The 17,276-nt window shown below is 45.5% G+C and overlaps 1 protein-coding gene across 6 annotated transcripts in view; it reads left to right on the forward strand.

Moving 5' to 3' along the window:
- Positions 1-17,276, forward strand: part of FAM222B (family with sequence similarity 222 member B) — a 101,044-nt gene that overhangs the window by 39,232 nt on the left and 44,536 nt on the right. The window contains exons 1-2 of one of the 6 annotated variants that reach the window (XM_055388654.2): positions 1,859-2,106; positions 8,310-8,396. The exons of 3 other annotated variants lie outside the window; for them this stretch is intronic. The gene's annotated coding sequence lies outside the window, so the exon portion shown is untranslated. Of the gene's footprint in view, positions 1-1,837; positions 2,107-2,136; positions 2,158-8,309; positions 8,397-17,276 lie in introns of those variants that run through there. 2 more of the 6 variants (XM_004042014.5, XM_055388652.2) reach the window with 2 other exon arrangements.

Genomic DNA, 17,276 nt, shown 5'->3' on the forward strand with positions numbered 1-17,276 from the left:
GTAGTGTTCGGGGGGATTAAGCAGTGTTGTAGAGTGTGATGTAGATATTTAATGTTATGCACTTGCAAGAACAATGAATAAAAATGACATCCTAGGTAATAGCTTGCCTTCCCTGACCCCCGTTTTCTTTTTCTTTTCTTTTTTTTTTTTTGGAGTTAGAGTCTTACTCTCACTCAGGCTGGAGTGCAGTGGCACGGTCTCTGCTCACTGTACTCTGCCAAGTAGCTGGGACTACCGCGCGAGTTACCACGCCTAGCTCCGTCTAAAATTTGTGGTAGAGATGGGGGTCTCACCATGTCACCATGTTGACCAGGCTGGTCTCCAACACCTGGGTTCAAGTGATCTGCCCACGTTGGCCTCCCAAAGTGCTGGGATTACAGGTGAGACACACCGCGCCCGGCCAGTTTTCTTAAATGAGGCCCATGTAGTGCTCTATCACTACATCCCAGAAAATATACCACAGTGTTTAAAATGTCCTATTCCATGCCGGGCGCGGTGGCTCACGCCTGTAATACCAGCACTTTGGAAGGCCGAGGCGGGCGGATCACGACGTCAGGAGATCGAGACCGTCCTGGCTAACACAGTGAAACCCCGTATCTACTAAAAAATACAAAAAAAAAAAAAAATTAGCTGGGCGTGATGGCGGGCACCTGTAGTCCCAGCTACTCCAGCTACTTGGGAGGCTCAGGCAGGAGAATGGCGTGAACCTGGGAGGCGGAGCTTGCAGTGAGCCAAGATCTCGCCACTGCACTCCAGCCTGGGCAACAGAGCGAGATTCCGTCTCCAAAAAAAAAAGGGGGGGGAAACAATGTCAAAATCAGGAAAGTAACATTGACACATTACTTCCATATAATTATCAGATCCTCTTCAGATGTTGCTTATTATTATAACAGTTATATACTTTATAGCAAAAAGGATCCAGGTCAGAATCACACATTGCATTTATTTTTCATGTTGTCTTAGTCTCCTCCAGTCTGGTTGCTGAGAGTATGTTCCCCATAATATTAGGTATATGACTGAACAAGGATTAGGTGTTTGCTTCCTAATTGTACTGAAACCTGCTAAAGGAATGGTTATCTTGGGATTTAACTGGATTGGATACATCCAGCTAAATACATTGGATGTTTTGTATCTGAAACAGGTTGGAGCCAACTATGTGTGGTTTTTTTTGTATGTGTGTGTTTTTTTTTTTTTTTGGCTGATGATTTCATGTATTCCCTTCTCCACCCCACCAACTTCTAGATACATACTTTCCCAACATGCCTCCAACGCCCCCGCCCCCCCCCCCCCCCGCTTAATTTCTGCGTCACGGGAAGCACGAGTTTCCGACAGGGAGGATTGATGTGTGCAATTGATTTAATATGCAATCCTAAATCCGTCCACTGTTACAGTGCAGTGCAGTTGATTAGACTAGAGGCAGAGAGGCTTGGGGAGCATCTTTTTACTGTCGAGTGTCTCCAGGTGGCAATTGCTGTTGAAGTCTGAGGCACTCTGGGAGGTATCGCGTGGGTGGGTGGGGGTCTCCTAGTACCCAGGCAGAAAGTGGGAGGGGACAAGGGGACAGAGGGAGAAGGGGTGCAAAGGGGCGCAGCTTCACCTGGCCCAGCTACGGGATGCTTGGCTCCTGGCTTTGGGGTAGGGGCCGGGAGAGATGGGGGCAGCGCTAACAAAGAGGAGCCGAGTCGGGCCGGGTCCGCTGGTAGCGGGCCTATCCCGGTGGCTGACCTCCCTGTGGGCCTCCCCAGTTGGCTGTTTGGCGAGTCGCTCTGCCGGCTCCCTGGCTCGCCATTGGCTGTGCAGACAGGAGGGGGCTCGCGAAGAGCCAGGGTGGAGGTGAGGGGGCGGGGCTGGCTTCCGGCGGCGGCTGGGAGCAAGCGGCAGCCGGCTGGGGGAGGGGGTGTCGGCGCACCGCGGAGTCCTGCGCTCCGTGAGCCTGGCACCCGGAGCAGCCGCCTCCCCCTCCCCCTGCCTAGACCGCTAGAAGCCCCCTCTCTTCCATCCTCCCGGGGCGGGGGTGAGCTGGGCTCAGCTGCCCAAGGCGGGCGGGGCGGAGCCAGGAGCCCCACCGAGCGCTGCGGAGCGAACCTCACCTTTCCAGGGCGCAAGGTGTGTGTGTGCTTTTTCTAACGCGACCCCGACTTCAGCCGACTTAACCTTGTAAGAAAAGGGGAAATGGAACGGGAAATAATGTCTCTGGATCCCATCAGTTTATTTTGATTATCTGTTTCTACCCTTCATCATTTTTTTTCCTTCCCTTCATCTCACCCCTGCAGATGGGTAAGGAGATTCAGGACTCTTATCTCTTTACTGATGTGTCGATATCGGTCGCATAGTAAAATGCACAGAGAAGAAAAGAGGAGCCCTTTTTTGTGTGGTATATGATGCAGTAAACCGTAATTTAAAAAAAAGAAAAGGCAAGCTAGGAGTGGATATTTGGAACTGTACTGCATGCGTGTCCATTAAGGTTGTCTTCACCATTTTCCTCCTTGGGACTGCCTTGATCAGCAATAACAATCTGAAAGGAGAGGAGGTGCTAGTGGAAAGAGGGAGCAGCCCCAGTCAAATGGTGGTTAAAGGAAATCCTGATAGTTGTTAGTGATTAACTCTGCTAAAGTCTCTTCCTGGAGTACATTGTCACCGGCTTTGTGTAGTAGCTCATCTCTGTTGGAGAAACCTGACTAGAGCAGGCAAACTTACCTTGCTGTTGCTGAAGCTTAAAAGTCTTATCTTTTTCTCTGTTGGTATATTTCTTATATTCACAGACCCTCGGAGGGAGTAGTTTCTATCGTCAAAAACCAAAACCAAACTTAAAAAAACAAACCTCCAGATGTATTTTAGTTCGTGGGTTTTTTTTGTTTTTGTTTTTTGTTTTTTGAGACGAGTCTCGCTCTGTTGCCCAGGCTGGAGTGCAGTGGCGTGATCTCGGCTCACTGCAACCTCTGCCTCCAGGGTTCAAGCGATTCCCCTGTCTTAGCCTCCTGAGTAGCTGGGATCACAGGCGCCTACCACCATGCCCGGCTAATTTTTTGTGTTTTTAGTAGAGATGGGGTTTCACCATGTTGGTCAGGCTGGTCTCGAACTCCTGACTTCGTGATCCTCCTGCTTCGGCCTCCCAAAGTGCTGGGATTACAGGCGTGAGCCACGGCGCCCAGCCTCGTTAGTCTTTTAAAAAAGGTTCCTCTCCCCAAACTTTATGAATTGGGTGGCTGCAGCATTACAACTTAAATGAAATTTATCTTTTTTGAGTTCCTTTGCTTCTTCATCTTAGGGATCCTTTCTTTCTGAAGAACACCTATCTCCAGTCAAAATCGGGAACCTCTTTGTAGGCTTTAAATTGAGAAAAACATTTTCAGTGGAAAATAGAAAATCCAAAATTTTTGATGTTCGAGACAAAGGGAGTTTGTGTGTGTGTGTATGTGTCTATGTTGGGTGGCAACTTGCTTTAAGTGGGCATTTTCTTTCTTCTTTTTTTTTTTTTTTGAGACCGAGTCTCGCTCTGTCGCCCAGGCTGGAGTGCAGTGGCGCGATCTCAGCTCACTGCAAGCTCCGCCTCCCGGGTTCACGCCATTCTCCTGCCTCAGCCTCTCCGAGTAGCTGGGACTACAGGCGCCTGCCACCACACCTGGCTAATTTTTTGTATTTTTAGTAGTGACGGGGTTTCACCGTGTTAGCCAGGATGGTCTCGATATCCTGACCTCGTGATCCGCCCGCCTCGGCCTCCCAAAGTGCTGGGATTACAGGCGTGAGCCACCGCGCCTGGCCTAAATGGGCATTTTCAACGAAACGTGTTTGGAGCAGGTTTATCTTAATGTTGATTAGCAAAGAGCTACAGTACCAGAAGGGATGAATATTTTTTTTTTTGGCAACACTTTGATAAATATTAATTAAAATGGTTCAGAGTTTATGTAATACAGGTTCAGTTTCCCACGATTGTTGTAACTGGGGTCCACTTTTGAAGACAGAATTGATACACTGGAGCTGTCTTACAGTTTTGGCTAGATTAGTGATTTTTTTCTATGCATTGATTTATTAGATCTCTAAACAATTAGGAGCAATTTGGGATGAAAGCAAGTATTATAAAAAATAGGGATAATGGGATAGGAAACCATTTCAGCTGTGGAAAGTAATAGGGATTAGGAAGCTTACTTTACCTTTTTTAAAAATAAGATTTCAAATACCTTAGAATAGACATGTTACTAAAAAGTAGATTCACAGTAATCCTGTGTCAGGTTTTGGGTTTTTATTACTCACTTGTCCCTTAAGGCTCCATGAGTTGTATTTAAATTGGGAGGGAAAGGGGATCCCCCAGATGTTGACTAGTTAACTTGCTACTGAGAGTGAACTGTTAAAAATCACTGATTGAAGCCTTTACAGTTAGCTAGTATATAAAACAGAGTTAGCTAGTATATAAAACAAAGTTAGCTAGTATATAAAACAGAGTTAGCTAGTATATAAAACAAAGTTAGCTAGTATATAAAACAAAGTTAGCTAGTATATAAAACAAAGTTAGCTAGTATATAAAACAGTTAGCTAGTATATAAAACAAAGTTAGCTAGTATATAAAACAAAGTGCGCTTTGATATCTAAGGTATAGGAAGCTGGGGAAGTGACCAAAAAAACCAGTTGGAAGGCGGGGTGCAATGGCTTGCTCCTGTAATCCCAGCACTTTGGGAGGCTGAGGTGGGTGGATCACTTGAAGTCAGAAGTTAAAGACCAACATGGTGAAAACCCCGTCTCTACCAAAACATAAAAAAAATTAGCTGGGCGTGGTGGTGCACTCCTGTAGTCCCAGCTGCTTGGGAGGCTGAGGTGGGAGAATTGCTGGAACCCGGGAGGCAGAGGTTGCAGTGAGCCAAGATTGTACCACTGCACTCCAACCTGGGTTGAGATCCTGTCTCAAAAAAACAAAAACAAAAACAAAAAACCGGTTGGAGGCTGTACAATTTCAACTTGCTTCTGTCAAAAAACAAGTTTGCCCTTCTATTTGATATCTGGGTGGTTTTTATGTTCTCTACCCATGGGTGAGCAGTAAGTACAGCTTTATAAAGTTATACTTCACTCACTTTTTTATATTACTATTTTTTAATTTTTATGTTTTGTAGAGAATAGGGTCTGGCTCTGTTGCCCAGATTGGTCTCAAACTCCTGGCCTCAAGCAGCCCTCCCAGAGGCCTCCCAAAGTGTTGGGATTAAGGTGTGAGCCACTGCACCCCTCCACGCCCGATATTTCTATTTTCTTGACTGATTTGTGTGATCACTATTTTGCATGGTGCAATAATTAGGGGTTCCTGAAAGAATTTTCCCAGGAGACAGAAGACTATGTATAGAACTAATCATAAATATATTTGCACTGATGTTCAAATATCATTTAAGGGGCATGGAAATCCTGGAATTTGGTCATCTGCAAGGAAACAATTATAGAAAGCCATAATCTCTTAGGTTGAGGGGGCATAGTGCTGGTTGAGGTTAAAGCAGTTGATTTAATTTTCTTTAGCAGTCTGTTTTTATCCATCCTGCTTATTTCATTTCTCTCTCTCTTTTTTTTTTTTTGAGACGGAGTCTCGCTCTGTCACCCAGGCTGGAGTGCAGTGGCACAATCTCTCTGCTCACTGCAGCCTCTGCTTCCCAGGTTCAAGCAATTCTCCTGCCTCAGCCTCCTGAGTAGCTGGGACTACAGACACGCACCAGCACGCCTGGCTAATTTTTGTATTTTCAGTAGAGACAGGGTTTCACCATGTTGGCCAGGGTGGTCTCAAACTGACCTCAGATGATCCACCTGCCTCGGCCTCCCACAGTGCTGGGATTACAGGCATGAGCCACCGTGCCCGACCCATCCTGCTTATTTCTGTGAGTCACGGCTTGGAATGTGTTAAGAAAAAGGACTCTATGTTCTCTCTAAAGGGAGACTCGAGACTAATCCCCTGTTCATATCAGAAGTATAAAATGATCCCCTTGAGAAGGTGAAAGAAAAATATTGGGCCCTTGGCATTGCTTGATTCTCAGAATAATCAGCTTGAGTGTTGTAAGGTTTGGAATTGGGAAAAGCTTACTCTAGGTGAGAAAATATTAGAGGCAAAGGAGACTCTGAGAATGCTCTGTCAATTGTCAGAGACTTATTTAAAACAATGGATGCATTCATATGGAGATGTGGGTGATGGTAGTTTTTAGCTTTTCAGCTTTTTCAGTCAGGTGTCAGACAATATTTTGTGTGTTTAAGCACAATCCCCTCCCCCAGGGTTTGACTCTTGGAAGCTGAATCTTTTGAGGAAGTTGTTTGCTATGAGTCTGAATCCTGAAAGTAGAGGACTTGATGGAGTCTGTAATCTGTTTACCACTCAGATGAGGATGTAGAATTTATTGTTGGTGAGTTACTGAACTCTTCCTAAAGAATGGTTGCTAGGCAAATTTTCTCTCAATCAGTTTAACCCTTAGTAGTTTACAGTCTATTCTCAGTGAAGGCCAGAGCTGTCTTTCTAATGATGCCGTCCTTTAAGAATCCTTGTTGGATATGCATGTGTGTTGTTCAGTGGCTCAAAATAAAGGACTGGAATGATGTATGGATCTCTCTTCATCCAGGACAATTTAGCTTTTGGTAACCTGGGCTGGCATTGTTATTAATTTCTCTCCTAGATCAAATGGTTGGTGGGGTTTCCAACGTTAAGACACCACTGTGTTTGATTATTTTGGTTTTGTAACTAATAGGGCAATGAGTAATGCATTCATTTTGGAAACAGGCCAGTGGTAACACAGCTCTTGGGCCTGCTGGACGTGTGGAAAAATAGGACAGAGTAAACAATTGAGGGCATAAATAATGAATCTTCCAACTGAGCCCTGGGAGAGTGAGGGAGATTATCCTCAGAGCTGTTCAGTCTGGCAGTAAAAGGGAAAGAGTCCACTGAATTAATTACCCAGACTGTATTTGATACTGCAGGAGTTATGAGATTGTTAAAACCATTCAAAACAAAGTTACCTTTCCGATACAAACTTTTAATCCATCTTTTTGTTTGTTTTAAACCAGACATTTGAATTGTTCATTTATTTTTTAGAGTCCAGGCCTTTGTATCTTCTTTAAACTTTGTTCTATATGTTAGCATTCTGTGAACACTTGATGGTCCTTTTGTTTAGTCAGATCTTAGAAGTTTACTTCATTAGAGATTTCATGATCTGTAAATACATAAAACGTCTCACAAAAGGTTAAGACAAGAGTTTGGGCCAGATGTGGTGACTCATGCTTGTAATCCCAACACTTCAGGAGGCTGAGGCGGACAGATCACTTGAGGCCAGGAGTTCAAGACCAGCCTGACCAACATGGTGAAACCTCATCTCTACTAAAAATATGAAAATTAGCTGGGCATGGTGGCACAGGCCTGTAATTCCAGCTACTCAGGAGGCTGAGGCAGGAGAATTGCTTGAACCCAGGAAGTGGGGGTTGCAGTGAGCTGAGATCGTTGGACTGCACTCCAGCCTGGGTGACAGAGTGAGACTCCACATAAAAGCAAAACAAACAAACAAAAAAACACACACACAAAAACAAGCGTTTCTTCAGCCCAAGAATCATTTCCAGTATTAAGATAAATATTTGCCAGGCGCGGTGGCTCACGCCTGTAATCCCAGGACTTTGGGAAGCTGAGGCAGGCGGATCACCTGAGTTCAGGAGTTCGAGAACAGCTTGACCAACATGGAGAAACCCCATCTCTATTAAAAATACAAAAATTAGCTGGGTGTGGTGGTGCGTGCCTGTAATCCCAGCTACTTGGGAAGCCCAGGCAGGAGAATCGCTTGAACCCAGGAGGTAGAGGTTGCAGTGAGCCGAGATTGTGCCATTGCACTCCAGCCTGGGCAACAAGAAGGAAATTCCATCTTAAAAAAAAAAAAAAAAAAAAAAAAAGATAAATACTCTTACTTTTGGATAGTTTTTATCCAGTGAATTAAATGAACATTGGTCTCAGCATTTCTCTGAAGTAGGGAAAACTAATGGCCTGTGATTATCTAAATAACTTAAGTGATTTGGTAGTGAAGCCAGACCGAGAGCCAAGGTCTCTGAATTCTTCCTTTCTCTGAATTTCTAATATAGCTTATTATTTTCTCCAAGAAATTTCAGGAACCCTATTTGAAATGATTTGAAGTTTTCCTGTCTCTACCCTGAGAGGCTTTTTTTATCTTTCTGGTTGTGAAGGGAATCCAAACACCAGTATGCTATTATTAATCAAAAGAAGAATGCTCAAGATGAGGTATTGGAGAAAGAAAAAATAAAGTTGTTAAGAAAAGACCAACTTGAAGGTGATTTTATTTTGTTTTGTTTTGAGACAGGGTGCCGTCCCAATTATATTGCCCAGGCTGGCCTTGAACTCCCGGACTCAAGCAGTACTCCTGACCCAGCCACCGAAGGGACTACAGGTGTGCACCGTGGTGCCCGACTTCCAAATTGAAGTTTTATTATATTTGGTGCTGGTGGATCCCAGGAAGGAAGTACTGGGCTGGTTAGATTAAATTCAGTCATGGTCTGAGTTTGTTACATTGCGGCCTAACTGAAAAGGGCAGAGGGCATCTTTACCAAGATATGGACAAGACTTTAGTTAAGAGTTCATTCCTTAGATTCACAGAGACCAAAAAGTGGAAAAAACAAAAGCTCATTCCTGATCTTTGAAAAGTCTGTTATTGATTATACACACAAAAGGGCAAGCAGGCAAAGTATAGACAGGTGAAATCAATCCAAAGATATTCTCAAGGACACTTTTTTTTTTTTTAGATGGAGTTTCACTCTTGTCGCCTAGGTTGGAGTGCAATGGCGCGATCTCGGCTCACTGCAATGTCCACGTCCCAGGTTCAAGCGATTCTCCTGTCTCAGCCTCCCAAGTAGCTGGGATTATAGGCGTGTGCCACCACATGCACCATGTGCCCAGCTAATTTTGTATTTTTAGTAGAGATGGGGTTTCTCCATGTTGGTCAGGCTGGTCTCGAACTCCCGACCTCAGGTGATCCGCCCGCCTCCACCTCCCAAAGTGCTGGGATTACAGGCGTGAGCCACCGTGCCCTGCCTCAAGGGTACATTTTTAGGCAATAGCTTTAACTTCCTCTGGTTTTTAACTGAGGTTTTCTAGGCATACAGACTACTGAAAAATTTGTTTTTTTCTTTGGTCATTCAACTAAGCAGTAGGCAAGATAGCCAAGAACTTGTATTACACTTAGTTTGTTTTGAGACAGAGATCCCACTTTTTTGTGTTTCTCTTTCTTTCTTTCTTTCTTTTTGAGACAGGTTCTCACTGTGTCATCCAGGTTGGAATATAGTGTGATCACGGCTCACTGCAGTCTCTACCCCTTGGGCTCAGGCAGTCTTCCCATCTCAGCCTCTTTTATTTTTTTTGAGATGGGAGGCTTGCTCTGTCACCCAGGCTGGAGTTCAGTGGCATGATCTCGGCTCACTGTAACTTCCACCTCCTGGGTTCAAGTGATTCTTGTGCCTCAGCCTCCCGAATAGCTGGGATTACAGGCATGTACCACCACACCAGGCTAATTTTTGAATTTTCAGTAGAGACGGGGTTTCACCATGTTGGCCAGGCTGGTCTCAAACTTCTGGCCTCAAGTGATCTGCCTGCCATGGCCTCCCAAAGTGGTGTGAGCCACCATGCCCGGCCCATCTCAGCCTCTTGAGTAGGTAGGACCACAGGTTCGCATCATCATGCCTGGCTACTTTTTTCAATTTTTATAGAGACGGGGTCTCCCTATGTTGTCCAGGTTGGTCCTAAACTCCTGGGCTCCAATGATCCTCCCACCTTGGCCTCCCAAGTGCTGGGATTAGAACCATGAGCTATCATGTCCAGACTACACTTAGTTTCTTTCTTTTTTTTTTTTCCTGAGATGGAGTCTCGCTCTGTCGCCCAGGCCGGAGTGCAGTGGCGTGATCTCGGCTCACTGCAAGCTCTGCCAATGGGGTTCACGCCATTCCCCCGCCTCAGCCTCCCTAGTAGCTGGGACTATAGGTGCCTGTCACCACGCCTGGCTAATTTTGTTTTTGTATTTTTAGTAGAGATGGGGTTTCACTGTGTTAGCCAGGATGGTCTCGATATCCTGACCTTGTGATCCGCCCACCTTGGCCTCCCAGAGTGCTGGGATTATAGGCGTGAGCCACCGTACCCGGCCTGCACTTAGTTTCTTAATCATCAAAAGTAGTATATAACTCAGTACTGGACCTAGAAAAATTCAGCTCAATGTAGTATCCTTGGGACAGTTTGTTTTATTTAATACTAAATATAAAATCTATATTAGAGGCCGGGCATGGTGGCTCATGCCTGTAATCCCAGCACTTTGGGAGGCCGAGGTGGATGGATCACAAGGTCAAGAGATCAAGGCCATCCTGGCCAACATAGTGAAACCCCATCTCTACTAAAAAATACAAAAATGAGCTGGGCGTGGTGGCGCGTGCCTGTAGTCCCAGCTACTCGGGAGGCTGAGGCAGGAGAATCGCTTGAACCCGAGAGGTGGAGGTTGCGGTGAGCCGAGATCGCGCCACTGCGCTCTAGGCTGGCGACAGGACGAGACTGTGCCTGAAAAAAAAAAAAAATCTGTATTAGCATTCTCCAGAGAAACAACCAGTAGGGTAAATATATAAGAGGGGATTAGGACTTGGCTCATTTAGTTATGGAGGCTGAGAAGTTCCACAATATGCTGTCTGCAAGCCTGAGAACCAGGAAAGCTGGTGGTGTCATTCAGTCTGAGGCCAAAGGCCTAAGAACTAGGAGCTCTGATTGCCAAGGGGAGGAGAAGATAGATGTCCTGGTTCCCGAAGAGACCTGACCTTTGTTACTTAATCACACTGAGGTGCTATGGAGAATTAAAATCTTTCAAGTAAGTCATACGTAAACTAGCTTTTGATACTGAAATGTCATTTTTGTTTGTTTTTTGCTTTTTGTTTTTTTTTTTGAGACGTAGTCTTGCTCTGTCACCCAGGCTGGAGTGCAGTGGCACGATCTCGGCTTACTGCATCCTCTGCCTCCCAGGTTCAAAAAGTTCTCTGCCTCAGCCTCCCAAGTAGTTGGGATTACAGGCACCTGCCACCACACCCAGCTAATTTTTTTGTATTTTTTTAGTAGAGATGGGGTTTCACCATCTTGGCCAGGCTGGTCTTGAACTCCTGACCTCTTGATCCACCCGTCTCGGCCTCCCAAAGTGCTGGGATTACAGGCGTGAGCCACCGCACCTGGCTGAAATGTCTTCATTGTTGGTGTCTTCTGACCCCATAGTATGTGTAAATAATTCATCATATGTGGGTGAGCTGTTGGTAGCTAAGCCAAAGAAACAAACTGCAGCCAGACGCAGTGGCTCACGCCTGTAATCCCAACACTTTGGGAGACTGAGTCAGGAGGATTGCTTGAGCCCAGGAGTTCGAGACCCGCCCGCAAGATGGTGAGACCCTGTCTCTCTATAAAAAAATTAGGTGGGTGTGGTGATGTGTGCCTGTACTCCCAGCTACTTGGGAGGCTGAGATGGAAAGATCCCTTGAGCCCAGGAGTTCGAGGTTGCAGTGAGCTGCTATCATGCCACTGCACTCCAGCCAGGGTGAGAGAGCAGGACCGTGTCTCTAAAAAGAAAAAAGAAGAACCTGGGTACGGTGGCTCATGCCTGTAATCTCAGCACTTTGGGAGGCCAAGGTGGGCAGATCACTTGAAGTCAGGCATTCGAGACCAGCCTGGCCAACCTGGTGAAACACTGTCTCTACTAAAATTCAAAAATTAGCCAGGCGTGGTGGCATGCACCTGTAATCCCAGTTACTCAGGAGGCTAAGGCAGGAGAATTGCTTGAACTTGGGAGGTGGAGGTTGCAGTGAGCCGAGATTGCACCACTGTACTCCAGCCTAGGCAACAGAGTGGGACTCCCTCTCAAAAAAAAAAGAAAAAGCAAAGAAACAAACCTCTCTTCTTAACCAAAGCAAAGTTTTCTAACACTGGGCAATACTTGCTAATAATCAGAGCTGTTGGCTGAAATGAAATCCATTTAGAATAGTCAGTGTGTGATGAAAGTAGTACTGTCATCACTTTGTTGTTTTTGCAGTTGTATAATTTTATTTGATGACCAGTGGTTAGTTCTTATCCACATTGAGTGTCTGTAGATTTTGAAAGTGGTAACAGGTACATAAGTAACCAAAGTATAGAGCTTGTTTTCGTGAATCTTTATCTTCATTACATTTTCTGGACAACCACACAGGGATACACTGTGTGAGACATTCCTTATTCCTTTGGCCCAGACAGCTTTGTTGAGCCTGCTATCAATGTGTGCATCTGGGGTCCTCATCTCCCTCATGGCAAATTTCCAGATCTCTTTGAGTGCCTGAGGGGCTTGCTTCTTAGAGGCTCACTCCATGAATGCACTTGTGAATCTCAATAGTGTATTCTTGGGTTACCACCTGGTTGATGGCAGAACAGCCTTTCTTCTTACCACCCTTTGCGGGAGCCATTCTGCTAGGCCCAAATTGGAAAGCAGTCATCACTTTAAAGCTGGGGGTTTCTGGCTGGGCGCAGTGGCACATGTCTATAATCCCAGCACTTTGGGAGGCCGAGGTGGGTGGATCACTTGAGGTCAGGAGTTTGAGACCAGCCTGGCCAACATGGTGAAACCTTATCTCTACTAAAAATACAACAATTAGTGGGGTGTGGTGGCAGACACTTGTAATCCCAGCTACTCAGGAGGCTGAAGCAGGAGAATTGCTTGAACCTGGGAGGCAGAGGTTGCAGTGAGCCGAGATCGCACCATTGCCGATCACACCATTGCACCTGGGCCACAGAGTAAGACTCTTTCTCAGAAAAAAAAAGCTGGGGGTTTCTTTAAGTGCTGTTTGCTGGGAAGATATTACCTGAACAATCACTTTTTTTCTTTTTCTTTTTTTCTTTTTTTTTTTTTTTTGCATTCTGCAAAGTGTTTTTGAGGATCAGTTGCTGAACTGAATGAAAATCAGATTTTATGCCACTTGCAGAATTGGGATGATTTAGACAACATTCGTGTTGCTTCAAAGGAGAAGCATAAGCATTATTAGTCATAACTTAAGATTTACTTCCTTCCAAAAGCTAAGCACTTCTACCATTGGCATTTTATTTATCTTCATTCTTATTATGTAAAGGATAGGACTTAATCTACTTTAAAAGGAAAGATGTATCAAGTCTGTGAGAAGTTGAAGACAGCTCATCCTAAATTAGGATGGAAAAGTCCCATTTACTGGGTTCCTGTATGGACCCTCTGCCTTACCCAGCTATTCAGCTGGGAATGGTTTTACTAGAATAATAATAATAATAATAATAATAGTAAAGTGCTCCCAAAGTGCTGGGATTACAGGCATGAGCCACCATGCCCAGCCTGTTTTACTATTATGAAGACATTAATTTAGCAGCTGTAAAGATACTGGTTTGGCTTTTGCTTATCTTACTGTCCCAGAACTTTTTTTTTCTTTTTTCTTTTTTTTTTTTGAGACGGAGTCTCGCTGTCGCCCAGACTGGAGTGCAGTGGCATGATCTTGGCTCACTGCAGCCTCCGCCCCCCAGGGTTCACACCATTCTCCTGCCTCAGCCTCCTGAGTAGCTGGGACTACAGGCGCCCGCCACCTCGCCTGGCTAATTTTTTGTATTTTTAGTAGAGACGGGGTTTCACTGTGTTAGCCAGGATGGTCTCGATCTCCTGACCTCATGACCCGCCCGCCTTGGCCTCCCAAAGTGCTGGGATTACAGGCGTGAGCCACCGTGCCTGGCCTTTTTTTTTTTTCGAGACGGAGTCTCGCTCTGTCGCCCAAGCTGGAGTGCAGTGGCGCGATCTTGGCTCACTGCAACCTCCACCTCCCAGGTTCAATCAATTCTCCTGCCTCAGCCTCCTGAGTAGCTGGGTTACAGGCGCCTGCCACCATGCCCAGCTAATTTTTGTATTTTTAGTAGAGATGGGGTTTCACCATGTTGGTCAGGCTGGTGTCGAACCCCTGACCTTGTGATCCACCCGCCTCGGCCTCCCAAAGTGCTAGGATTACAGGTGTGAGCCACTGCGCCTGGCCAACTTTTTTTTTTTTTTTTTTTTTAAACAAAATGTGGAACTAGTAGCTTAATGAAGAATCCACATCTTAGTTTTAACTTGTCTTGCCAGGTGTTACTGTGCATTCACTAAAGTGCTTTACAAAATATTTTAATATTTGGGCTATATTTAGTGAGATATGGTGCAATTGGAGAGTGATACTGTGTTAGAACTTTTCTCCAGAGAGACAAAAAGAACCTTTCATTTTAAGAGAAGTCCTTTGACTATTTCCATAGTCCCTGGCAAAATTAAGTTGGAAAAGGCAGCCTTTTCAGCCAGATATATTTTTATTTTTGCCTCTTCTCCAAGCTGAACCAGTGTCCCAACTGAAATGTGTCATTCTTATCAGTGATAGTATATTTTGGGAGAAATTGTTCCTTAGTGCGCCTAGAAGTAAGAAGCTTATGCCACTTCAGCCTGTACATCAATTTTAATAGCTCTCTAAAATTGTTTATACCAACTCCCTCCACCTCACATCTGTCCACATCTGCTCATCTTTCAGTTCCTCACAACTAGTTAAGAAAGTCTCATAGGCCGGGTGTGGTGGCTCACGCCTGTCATCCCAGCACTTTGGGAGGCCAAGGCGTGCAGATCACCTGAGGTCGGGAGTTCGAGACCAGCCTGACCAACATGGAGAAACTCCGTCTGTGAAAAATACAAAATTAGCCAGGTGTGGTGGCTCATGCCTGTAATCCTAGCTACTCGGGAAGCTGAGGCAGGAGAATCGCTTGAACGCGGGAGGCGGAGGTTGCTGTGAGCCGAGATCGTGCCATGGCACTCCAGCGTGGGCAACAAGAGTGAAACTCCGTCTCAAAAAAAAAAAAAGAAAGTATCATTGCTCAACCAGAGAAATGCCAGTCTTTATCAAAGTCATAGTTACATACAACAGCAGTCTTTGATATGTGTGGAAGTTTGCATTACTTTGTTTTATTATTGTTTAAAGAGCCTTTCTTGCCAGGTGTGGTGACTCACACCTATAATCCTAGAACTTTGGGAGGCCAAGGCAGGAGGATCTCCTGAGCCTAGGAGTTCAAGACCAGCCTGGGCAACAGCCGAGATCTTGTTTCTACAAAAAATAAAATAATTACCTGAGTGTGGTGGCAATCACCTGTAGTCCCAGCTTACTCAGGAGATTGAGGCAGGAGGATCACTTGAGCCTAGGAGTTTGAGGCTGCAGTGAGCTATAGTGGTGCAACCGCACTGAAGCCTGGGTGACAGAGCGAGCCCTGTCTCTTAAAAAAAGAAAGTTTTGGCTGGGCGCGGTGGCTCACGCCTGTAATCCCAGCACTTTGGTAGGCCAAGGTGGGCGGATCACGAGGTCAGGAGATCGAGACCATCCTGGCGAACACTGTGAAACCCCGTCTCTACTAAAAATCCAAAAAAAAAAAAAAAAAAATTAGCCGGTCGTGGTGGCAGGCGCCTGTAGTCCCAGCTACTCGGGAAGCTGAGGCAGGAGAATCGCTTGAACCCAAGAGGCAGAGGTTGCAGTGAGCCGAGATCGCACCACTGCACTCCAGCTTGGGCGACAGAGTGAGACTCGGTCTCAAAAAAAAAAAAAAAGTTTTTCTGTGTTACAAAAACGAGGCCAGTCGCGGTGGCTCACACCTGTAATCCCAGCACTTTGGGAGGTCAAAGTGGGTGGATCATGAGGTCAAGAGATCGACACTATCCTGGTCAACATGGTGAAACCCCATCTCTACTAAAAATACAACAATTAGCTGGGCATGGTGGTGTGTGCCTGTAGTCCCAGCTACTTGGGAGGCTGAGGCAGGAGAATTGCTTGAACCCGGGAGGCGGAGGTTGCAGTGAGCCGAGATCGTGCCACTGCACTCCATCCTGTCAACAGAGTGAGACTCCATCTCAAAAAAAGAAAAAAAAAAAACAGGATTCCATTCTTGAAAACAAGTTGATAAATTGCTTTTTATTAAAGGTACAAGTGGCCTGGCGTGGTGGCTCACGCCTGTAATCCCAGCATTTTGGGAGGCCGACGTGGATGGATCACGAGGTCAGGAGATCGAGACTATCCTGGCTAACACGGTGAAACCCTGTCTCTACTAAAAATACAAAAAATTAGCCGGGCGTAGTGGCACTACTCAGGAGGCTGAGACAGGAGAATAATGTGAACCCGGGAGGCGGAGCTTGCAGTGAGCCGAGATCGCGCCACTGCACTCCAGTTTGGGCGACAGAGCAAGACGCCGTTTCAAAAAAAAAAAAAAAAAAAGGGTGCAAGTGCCTAAGTATTAAACTTCAAATGAGAAAACAAAAACTGTATTAGTTATGGTTAAGTGCTTTTTAAAAAATTACCTAATTAAAAGCTGTGCTGCTGTCTCGCACTGAAACTAACAGGTAAACCATGGAGAAACTATAGTTTCTTAGTGAGGATTGCTCTGACTGTGCTGTTTAAAATTACTACCCTACCCAGTACTTTCTATTTCCTTACACTGCTTTATTTATTTAATTTGTTATTATTATTTTTGAGACAGGGTCTTACTCTGGTTGCCCGGGCTGGAGTGCAGTGGCATGATCTTGGCTCACTGCAGCCTCAACCTCCTGGGCTCAGGTGATTCTCTCACCTTAGCCTTCCAAGTAGGTGAGATTGTAGGTGCACGCCATCACACCCGGCTAATTGTTTGTATTTTTAGTAGGTTTTGCTCTTGCCAGGCTGGTCTCAAACTCTTGGACTCCTGCAGTCTGCTCACCTCAGCCTCCCAGAGTGTTGAGATTACCAGTGTGAACCACCGTGCCTGACCTATTTATTTTTCATATTTTTTTCATAGCGTTTATCACTCTTTTTGTGTGGCTGGGGGACCGGGTCTCACTGTCACCCAGGCTGGAGTGCAATGGCACGATCATGGCTCCTTGCAGCCTCCACCCCTGGGGCTCAAGTGATCCTCCCATCTCAGCCTCCTGTGGAGCTGGGACCAAAGGTGCACACTACCACACCTGGCTAATTTTTTTTTTTTTTTGTAGAGATGGGGTCTCCCTATGTTGTCCAGACTGGTCTTGCTCTTGGGCTCAAGCAGTCCTCCTGCCTCAGCCTCCTAAATTTCTGGGATTACAGTCATGATCCGTGATGGCTGTCCAGTTTCTAGTATCTTTATATGTGAAAATGGGGCTGATGATACATACCCAAACTATCTCAAAGGGCATCTTGAGAAGATGGAGAGAGAATCATGTGAAAAAGCACTTTGAAAATTGTAAAACTCCCTATAATTTAAGATATTGTTAATGACC

The sequence above is a fragment of the Gorilla gorilla genome, chromosome 4 (genome assembly GCF_029281585.2).
Source record: "Gorilla gorilla gorilla isolate KB3781 chromosome 4, NHGRI_mGorGor1-v2.1_pri, whole genome shotgun sequence".
Classification (NCBI taxonomy): Eukaryota; Metazoa; Chordata; class Mammalia; order Primates; family Hominidae; genus Gorilla; species Gorilla gorilla.